The following is a 10,482-nucleotide window of genomic DNA, read 5'->3' on the forward strand; positions in this document are numbered from 1 at the left end:
AAAGATAATAAGGATTGGTAAGGATATGGGGAAATGTGTTGGTAGAGTGTAATATTAATCTCCTACCATGGAAAAGCATATAGAATAATGCCATGGTTATTTAATCCAACAAGACTTCTCCTGGAGATTTCCCCAAATTATCCAAAAGAAGATCTCAAAAGTCAAATCAGTATTCACATCGATCATCAATGCATCCTTCACAAAAGCCATGGTAATGAAAAAAATCAACTGAATGCCCACCCAAAAGAGAATGGATAAATATGATGTGGAATATGACATAATAGAATATTATTCTGTTCTTAACAAGGAGAAACACTTCCCACACAGACTAATATCAATGAAGTGTCGGATATTGTGCTACATTTAAAAAGTTGGTTAGCACCCATTTGTTTGAGACATCAGGAATACTCAAACACACAGAAACAGAGAGCAGAATTGGTGGTTGTGGATGCTGAGGGAGAGGAGTTTTTATTCAATGGGTATAATATTCAGTTACAAACGATGACTGAGTCTTAGAGTTGGAGCCTATTATTAATAGTGTATAGTATACTTAAATATTCCCTAAAGAGCTGAGCTCATGTGTCCTCACCAACTTTTTTTTTCTTAATGAAGATGGGATAGACAATAGGAACTTGAAAATGAATTCCTCTGTGAGACTAGTCATTTTTCCCAGCTCTGCAATATATTAGTCAGTTTGTGTTAGACCTGCAACAACAAACTCCACAACCCACATCAACCAGACTTTTCCTTCGTATGTCAAGTGTTGTGCTAGGTATACAAAGGTTACAGCTCATTCAACCTCAAATTGATCCTCATAGACACTGGTAAATATTACAGGATTTCCCAGTTTTACTAATGAGGAAATGGAGCTTAAGATTTGTCAGGCAACATGACCGAGGTGCCAGGCTAAGTCACTGCAGCACATGGCAGGATGCCAGCTACACCCTCCTTTTCTTTCAGCCATTATTAAAGAAAGCATTTGCCCTGGGCCCTAGAGGTCAGCTCCCTTACCCCAAGTTCCTAATCAAGATGACAAAGAGAGATGGAGTCCCAAGCAGGTGAGCATTTGGCCTGGCTGGGGCTCTCCTATATCAAACTGTGTGAGGTGTTGTCACATGAATAATTGGCCAACTGGGAGGAAAAAGGAGGCTCTGAACCCTCGATTGTTGGAGCCTATATGTGCTCCCTTGGTCTCTCTTGGTAACTCTTTACCAGGAAGTACCTTGCATCTTTGGTGCATTTTTTATTTCAGAAGGATTACTGCTAAAATGATCTGGGTTAGGAATGTGAGAGCATTCTGGCCCCTTGAGCATTTGTATGGAAACAAAAAGCAAAGCTGATTTTCTCTACTTCAGCTTAAATAAAACCGCATGATGAGCTCAACCTGCACCCTCCCCCACTAGCCCTACCTCAACTCTTATGAAAGACCAGCAATTCTTGGAACATCAGATTACAACAGAGCTTCTTGCCTGATGTTCCCATCCTTACCAAAAAAAAAAAAAAAAAAAAAAATCTTTATAGTCCCCACTATGTGCTGTGTTCTGCCTCTAACTGTTTTCAAATGTCTTGAGAACCCAAACATATTTCCACTAAGCCCGTTCCATTGAAAACGTTGAAAGTGTGTACATTCTCAGAAATGTAATCAGGATGATTGGGTCGCTCTGCCCATCAGGGTTTTGTTTTGCAAGAGTCAATTGATGTCATGTAAGTCTTTCACTTTTCCCCCTTTTCTTCCCAAGTCTTTTTAATCTTAGAACCAGGAAGTCACATTTTGCCAGCAGACGATGAACTGTAACCACAGAAAGTTGGAGGCGGGTTCAAAGCCCAAGATTCATGAAGCTTGAATATGCTTTAACTTTGGCAGAAAGCATTTGCTGCTCTCTCACTTGGGAGGAATGTATCAGTAGGGAGTGTGATAGATAAGGGTGTGACCGGGCCAGCTGTGTTATTGGTGACATGGTCAATGGGCTGTCTCGTGAGTTCTGTGAGGTATGTGTCAGGGAAAGCAGTCTTGTTCTGGGAGGTTCTGAGCAGGACTGGAAGAAAACTAGGTTTCATTTTCCACTCAGACACTGTTGTGGAAAGAATGAGTTGCTCTGCTCCTTGTTCCTGTGCCCAGAATAAAGGGGTCACTATTAATTCCTTCACTCTGTTTGAATAAGAAGAGCTAACACATTCAATGCTCAAAACAGTGACCTAGTGATGTTGTCCCACAGTCCCTTTTTTTTTTTTCTGGACAAACTCTCTTGCCGCTCAGTTTTTATCTTTCCACAATACAGAGGAGCTCACAGGCAATGGACGTATTGTGGCCTTTTGTCTTTCTCAATACATGTCCATGATGTATCTTTCCACAGACTTTACCTTTCCTCTCAGGATACTTGGGTACTTCAGAACTCCCTGAATGAATGCTGTTGTAAAGAGTTTGTCACTCTTCTTATGTTGCCTCTGTGTGTGTGTGTGTGTGTGTGTGTGTGTGTGTGTGTGTGTTTTCTTTTTCATGTGTGTGTGATGAGCTTAGAGGTGTATATGCATTTTGGCATGTGTGTAGGAGCGTGTCTGCGGGTAAGCCCTAAGTTTGACACTGAGTATTCTCTTTAATCACTCTCCACTTTATTAATCAACACAGGGTCTCTCAATGAGAGCTATCAATTCCGGTGAGTTTGGCTAGCCACCTTGTCCCAGGGATCTTCTGTGTTTGCCTTCCAAGTGCTGGGATTAAAGGCAGTTGCTGTACTGCTTGCCTTTTACATAGGTTCTTAGGATCTGAACTCAGATCTTCACACTTGTATAAGCAAGCACGTTATCCAGTGAGACATCTCCCTAGCCTACCCACTCCCCTCCATAGATCAGTCTAACAGCACATTCCAAACTAATCACAGACTCCCATGAATTGGATGATCCTTCTGATCAACCTTGTTCAATATCTGATGATCCTTCTGATCAACCTTGTTCAATAGAACTCAGGCATAGTAGAAGTTCTTACATCTGTGTTTCTAATATGGCTACCACTAGACACATTTGGTTGCGATTGAACACTTGAAATGTGGCCATTGTACCCAAGGAATGGATTTTTTTTTGTTTTGTTTTACTTAATGCTAATTGTCAACTCCCAAAGCTTAGAAGGCTTGTGACTCCTATACTGAGGAGCACAGCATGAGACTGTACCCTCCTTGAGGTATTACTGCCTATGATTAGCAGGACCTAGCATGTATAAGGAGACTCAGTCAATAGTTACTTCATTCACTTTTGGATTTATGTCTAATAATAATGCTACCAGAAAGATAGTAGTAACTTCAGCCATCTCATCTTTATATAAAAAAAAGGTAGAAAACAAAATGAAATCAACTGAAGCATAACGTGGTTATGTGATGCTGAGTTTGGGGACCAGGATGTGGGATGTTTAGGATAAATCCTCTGTCCTTCTGTTATTTTACTGCAGGACTTCAGTACATGTGAATGAATTTTTATGTAAGTAGTTGCACATGCAAGATACAAGGGGAGGGGGCAGCATTTTATAGTCAGCTAATTGTCTCCATACAATTAGACATGCAAAGGCTTGCTCATATAAAAGCCAACAGAAAGGAAATGGGAGGGCGTGGGGGAGTTGGCGCACCACTTACAGATCATTAGTATTGTGCATGTATTTAAAGGCTATATTGGCTAAATGGATCTCTTTTAAAAAAGAAAGAGTGTATCATAAAAGAAAGATTACAATAGCCAACAAATTGGGCAGCTGCTATGCTATGTGAGATTGTTAACTTTCAGATGTTGATGGCCTCAAAGTTCAGAATCACATGGCGGAGGAGATGCTGCCATCTCCTGGTATTTATCTGCAGTGAACCAGCATCCTTGAAGCTGTGGTCCATCAGTTGCTCATTGTTCTAATTCTCATTATTTAAAGTTGCATATTAAAAGCAATTCTAAAATTACTCTTCTTTGGAGATGAGAACATAACCACGCTTCAGAATTTCCATCTTTGTACCAATAAATATAGCCATCTGGATGTTTTCAAATTCTCATTTAGCTAGATTCATTTAGCTGATTCATGACAAGTGTTCCTTAACAAAGAGCTGTCATTCTGTGTCAGTGATGGAACTATGCATCTTTGTGGACCCTGATCAGGTTTTGTACAGTTGCTGACTTGCTGAGAATCAAACCCATTTCTGAATCTTTCTTAACGCTATACCTGAAGCCATAGGGTCAGGCCAAAGAATTACTGTAATTTTGTAGAGTCTGATAATTTCATTTGAATGAAAAATCTTGGTAGATTAACCAGTGCTGTATATCAGAATTCAGAAGCTGGATTGACATCTTGAGTAATCAGAAATAGTTAAAGAGATGAAGATTTTGATCTCTCACAAAGTAGAGCTCTATATAGAAGGTTGTAGATTTATATAGTGCTTTAAGATGAGAATCACATGGGGGTATCTGGATATCTCCACATGATCAAGCTGCAGGATGAAAAGAAAATGGTATCAATGTGGAAAAGTAAATGAGGAGAAGAAAGAAGCATTTGTTTTTGACAAACAAATTTGTATATAAACAAATTACAATGGATAGTGGTAGGCAACCCACACCCAAATCATCAATGTCCATCACATCTCCTAATTGCCCTTGCATTAGCCCCCCTTTTCGTTGCTAAAACAAAATAACCTATGAAGACAACTAAAGGAAGATTGGGTTGATTTTAGTTCACAATTTGAGGATATAGTACATCATGACAGGGAGTGCATTGGGGCAGGAGAGCCAGGTGGCTGGTTACAAATTTCTGCAGTCACAAACCAGAATGTTGAATGCTGTAGCTTAATTTGCTTTCTCCTTCTTATTCAGTTCAGGACCCCAGTCTATGGGGTCTTCAAGAATCTAGCAGGCCATATTTAGAAACTTCTTCACAAACAAACCCAGAGGTTTATCTCCTAGGTGATTCTAGATCCTCTCAAGCTGTCCATCAATATCAACCATCACACTCCCCTTTCTGCAAGGTTCAGCTGCCTCACTGGGTCATCAATTAACCTTCCATCATCTACTCAGCCATTGGTTAAAAAGATGTCCTTTGGATGTAATCTCCTAGAGTTGCATTACACTGACCCATTCTCACTCATTCATGGATTCAACTAATTCAAATAACACTCTTGCACATATAACTAACCATCTGGTACACTATTAAGGATACAAAACAGCATGTAAATAGCCCTTGATATTAAGGAACTCATTCCTCTGGTGTGTTCTGAAACCTAGGAGCAAATATTTTACATCTCTTTAGTTATTCATTTGGTCAACAATATTTATGCAAGCCTGCTGTGTGTCAGACATTGTGCTAAGTGTAAAGATGAAACAATGTTAAGTGAGATAGGATTCCTCATCTCATAGATGCTGCTGTGCATTGGGAAAGGCAGGTAAACAAACAACAGATTGAACCATGGCTTGTTGTACTTCACCAGTGCATTTTGGACAGTCAGGGCTTGATTTTCTACCCTGAGAAACCAAATAGTGTCTCAAAGAAGTGGCTAGGCTTATCTTCTGAGAGGCTCTGACAGTACCTGACTAATACAGGAGTAGAGGCTCACAGCCATCCACTGAACTGAGTACAGGGTCCCCAGTGAAGGAGTTAGAGTAAGGACCAAAGGAGCTGAAGGGTTTGCAGCCCCTTAGGAAAAACAACAATATGAACTAACTAGTACCCTCAGAGCTGCCAGGGACTCAACCACCAACCAAGGACTATACATGGTTGGACTGATTGTTCTGGCAACATGTGTATAGTAGAGGATTGCAAAGTCGATCATCAATAGGAGGAGAGGCCCTTGTCCCTGTGAAGGTTCTGTGCCCCAGTGTAGGGGAATGCCAGGGCCAATAAGTGGGAGAGGGTGGGGTGGCAAGCAGGGGGAGGTGGGAAGCAACAGAGGTTTGTTCTTGTTGTTTTTTTTTGTTGTTTTTGTTTTTCTTTCTTTGGAGGGGAAACTGGGAAAGGAGAAATCATATGACATGTAAATAAAAACAATCTAATTAAAAAAAAAGTGACTAGGCATGTTGTTTTTCTGATGATGGATGTGGGTGTAACAGTAACACATTTCTTTACCCAAATCTCTCAAAAACAGGATTTTATGTAATTTTTGTGATGTTTTCTCCAGGCTTCATTGGTATGTTGGATTCTTCCGTAGTCCTTTAATATTTTCTTTTCGTTCAGTCCACATCACTTCCTGTTATATAACTGGGTCCCAGATGATACCTGGCATGACATGAAGAGGACAAAGATGTGGGATGATGATCACTGCAAGTGTTGAGACAGTAGTGTGTGTATCTCAAAGAAGAATAGGCATCATCCAAGTTAAGAAATCAGAGGCCAAGGGACATAGCAAAGGATTATGGGTAGAAAGAACAATGTTTTTGGAAGCTCTAAGGAAAACTCCTGGGATAAGAAGTCCGAGGTCTACTTTTACACATGAACAAGCTGAGGTTAAAGAGTGGTAAATCCAGAACTGCTCTCTCCACCCTTGAGTTTAGTCATTGTGGCTGTCTTCCACATGGGGCTAGAAGCACATTTATGTCAATGTTTCAAAATGTGAAAAATGCTGTATATATCCACACCTTAAAGGAAAGCATACTTCCTTTATTATAAAAAAACAAAACAAACAAAGCTAGCCTTGGGATTAAGAATGCTAACTAACACTCTGGGTATCCACTGCAGGTCTATTATGGTCAGCTTCTCTGGAATATCCTGTGTTCCCTGGGGTTAGCCACCAAACTTCTAGAACTACACTTTAGTTGTGCTTGATCTGAACTCGGAACAAAAGGAATAGGATAAAGTTCCTGGCTTCTGGACATATAGAAAATGCTAAATTTGTCAGATTCCCATATTTCACATGTAGCTTACTCACTTAAACCTTCTCTTGCAGGATCAGGGACACAGATGTATCCTTTAGAGTCGTTGAGCATTTGAAGACTGTTTTCAGTTTCTAGGGGTCCCAAACATCCTCATCTATGCTTTCTTATTCTAAAGATGAAGAGATTTGTTGGAAGGCCTGGTTTCTCATGATATCGGCTTCAAAAGATTTAAAATCACCATGGAAACAAATCTCTCAGTATGCCTGTGAGGCCATTCCTAGGTTAGGTTGATAGAGGATGAAAGACCCACCCCAAGTATAGGTGGTACCATCTCACTGGCTGAAGTGCTGAACTCAAGAAAAAAGAGAAAGCACTTATAGCTCTCTGAGCCCTGGCCATTTCTCTGTGTTTTCTGACTGTAGAAGTTGAGGTGACCAGAACCTCATACTGTTGCTGCTGTGCCCCGTTCCTCTCTCTAATGGACTTTACCCTCAAACTGTGAGCAAAAGTAAAAGTAGCTTTTTCAGGTATTATGTTAGAACAACAACAACAACAACAAAAGTAACTAACATAGGCAGACACTGAGGAGAGGAATTACCAGGCCGTAGAACAACTGCAAAAGACAGAGGCAAACACTTTCAAGAGCTAATATTGCAACTTCAGTTTACACCTGAAGTTTAAAAAAGCCCATCCCTCCTGTACCCTTTACAATGCAATTTAGTACAGTATATCTTTTCAACCTTAGCCAGTCTGATGGGTCTAATGCTATCCCACTGTGATTTTAATTTGAGGTTCCTTCATGTCTAGTGATGTTAAGCAACTTTCTGTATACTTATTGGCTGTTTTCCCAGTACTATTTATCAGATGGTCGCTTCTTGGCATATGGTTTAAGGTTAAGCGCCTTAAGGATGAATGCATCTAGTTTCCAAAGACAGTACACTGTTTTTACAGTTCTCCAAGTTCATGGTTCTCATTACTTCTTTTAACAGAGACACCCTCTAGATTTGTGGGGCTCTGTTTTTTCTCACTAAGTGGCTCTCTCGGGCCAAGCTTTCTATATGGTTCAATAAATGTACAAAATCAAGGACAGACCTAATAGAAAGCCACTAAAGGCCATTGGCTGGGTCACCAAATGGTCTCTTAGATGGTGGTGGCTTAACACTAGCCTAGGAAAATATGTGCATCGTCCCACCATTTACTAAGTAAAAGTCTCAATGGACAAGTTACTGTGAATTTATGATGTTCTTTGAGGAGTTTGGGTTAGTTCTGTAATAAAAAATCCTGGCTTATGGAGACGTGCGTCTGGTTCCCACACATTTAAGGCTAAAGAGAGCACAACCAAGTTTTCTTAAGGTCAGCTTACTGATGCCTCCAAGGATAAAAGCCACCTTCTGATTGAAGCCTTGCTTTCATCATAGTTTTGGCAAAGGATTCCCAAGTTCCATTCCCCCGGGATGATCAACTAGAGTTTTCTTTTGTCTCTTGTTATGAAGAATTCACTTTGGCAGGGATGAAGGGTATTGCAGGCCTTTCTGTTTTAATTTCAACATTTTACAATCAGACCCAAGAAGACAATTGTGACCAATGAAACCATCCACTAGGGATTGAGACTAAGATACAAATACATGTACAATGACAGCCAATGGACAGAAAATAGAAGCTTTGCTTTCAGCTTTTGCCAAATACTGTTTAGACTTGAGATTGCAAGCAGGGTTAAATCCACACTCACTACTATTGCTAGCCTTGAACCAGAATGAGTTAAAAAGTTGCTTAGCCTACCAGCATGGTATCTGTAGGCTTCCAAAGATAAGCTAATAAGTTGTCACAAATCTTTGAATAATTCTCTTTAATTACTTATACTTCCAATCATAAGTGATAGCCACTGATTATACTTGTCCTATGGAATGGAAGAATTTTCTGATGGAATGTTCAAGGCAAGTTCAAGAAGCAGTGGGAATAGGGGCAGAAAGGTTTGGATCATGGGTCAGAATCTGGTGAGGTGTAGAAGGTTGGGCCTCAAGGGCACTGGTCACATAGAAGGAAGAACAGGCTGCTACTGGATGCTCTTTCTCTCTGTCTTTCTCTGTCTCTCTCTCTGTCTCTCTGTCTCTTTGTCTCTGTCTCTCTGTCTCTCTGTCTCTCTCTCTCTCTCTGTCTCTCTCTCTCTGTCTCTCTCTCTCTCTCTCTCTCTTTAGTAGTGTCTCTTGAGCAAAGAACCATGAACCGTGAACATTGGTCTTTGGTGTAGCTTATTTATCTCATTGTAGAGCCTTCATTAATGAACTCTCCTCAATTCTGGTGTGTGTGTTTGTGTGTGTGTGTTCCTGTGGGTACATGTGTATGTGTTTCATTTCTCAAGGTACTTGTCTTTGAGACAGAACTCTTGTTGGCCTGGAACTTACCAAGAAGGCTATGCTGTCTGTCCAGTAGACATTAGGGAGCTGCCTGACTTTGTCTTCCCAGGACTGTGAATGGGTGATGAGGATACAAGCTCAGGTCCTCAAACATGATTGGCAAGTACTTTGTTGAATGAGCTAATTTACCAACTCCTTTCCTTGATTCTTCTAGCTGGAGAGCTGACGATGTTCTGACTCTTAACCTTGCTTCTACATTGTTTGTTATCTCCTTCATGGATTCAGTGATTCACCCAAGATTCTTCCAGTAATGATTTGCTGGAGCTTTCTGTCACTTTCAAAATGAAAACTCTAACCATGACCCTAAATATGAGATATGTGATCCAGCTTATGTTGTGCTATAAGGAGGATGAGGGACAAAATACCTTAAGGCTTTATATCATACTAGGAGATACATGCAGTTTCAGAAGAGGCTGCTTTTTTTTCTCCATCACAATCAACCACTTACTGATTGTAGTCAAACAGACCATGGAGAATAGAATACACTGGGGATTGTGGGCATGCCCTGAAAAGATAGATGTTGAATTATATGATTAAATTAAATGATTGGTATTGAAATAGGTATTTTACAGACTTAAGGATTCTTAGGAAGAGCTTAATGGGCTATATCAAAGCATACATAAATTTCTTCCTCAGCTTTATTCAGAGCCATGTGGATATTATTAGTTATATATTCAAAGTTCCTACATTAAATCATCTTTGCTTGCTAATAGTTTGTTTTAATTCATCTAATACTTTGTTTTGAGAAAATTAGATGGAATATACTGGATTCTTTTATGGTTTCAAATTTGATTCTGTGTCTCAAAGGATTTCATGCTAGAATCTGGGGGGGTCTCCAGCAAGATGAAGTTGAGGTTGTAGAATTTTTAAAAGGTGGGGGCCAGTGAGAGGAGATTGGGGAATACCATGTTCTTTAAGGGATAATGCCAGTCTCAAGTTGAGGTAAACCTCATGAAAGTGAGTTATTATACAATGCAGCCAATCCTAGTACTTGCTTCCTTCTGCACTCAAGATCTCCTTCCATTTTACCACCATTCCATAGTATATCCATGAAACTCTCCCTAGGATCCTGGCGCCATGCTCTTGAACCTACAAAACTGTGAGCTAAATAAATCTCTTTCTCTTATTACACCTAGCCTCAGTTATTGTGTGATAGTCACACAAAGTAAAGGAATAGAAGTGGCAGGCATGGGGAGGGGGGAGGCAACAGGGGTTTGTTTTTGTTTGTGTTTTTGTTTTTTGGAGG

The sequence above is a fragment of the Mastomys coucha genome, unplaced genomic scaffold, assembly GCF_008632895.1.
Source record: "Mastomys coucha isolate ucsf_1 unplaced genomic scaffold, UCSF_Mcou_1 pScaffold20, whole genome shotgun sequence".
Taxonomy (NCBI): domain Eukaryota; kingdom Metazoa; phylum Chordata; class Mammalia; order Rodentia; family Muridae; genus Mastomys; species Mastomys coucha.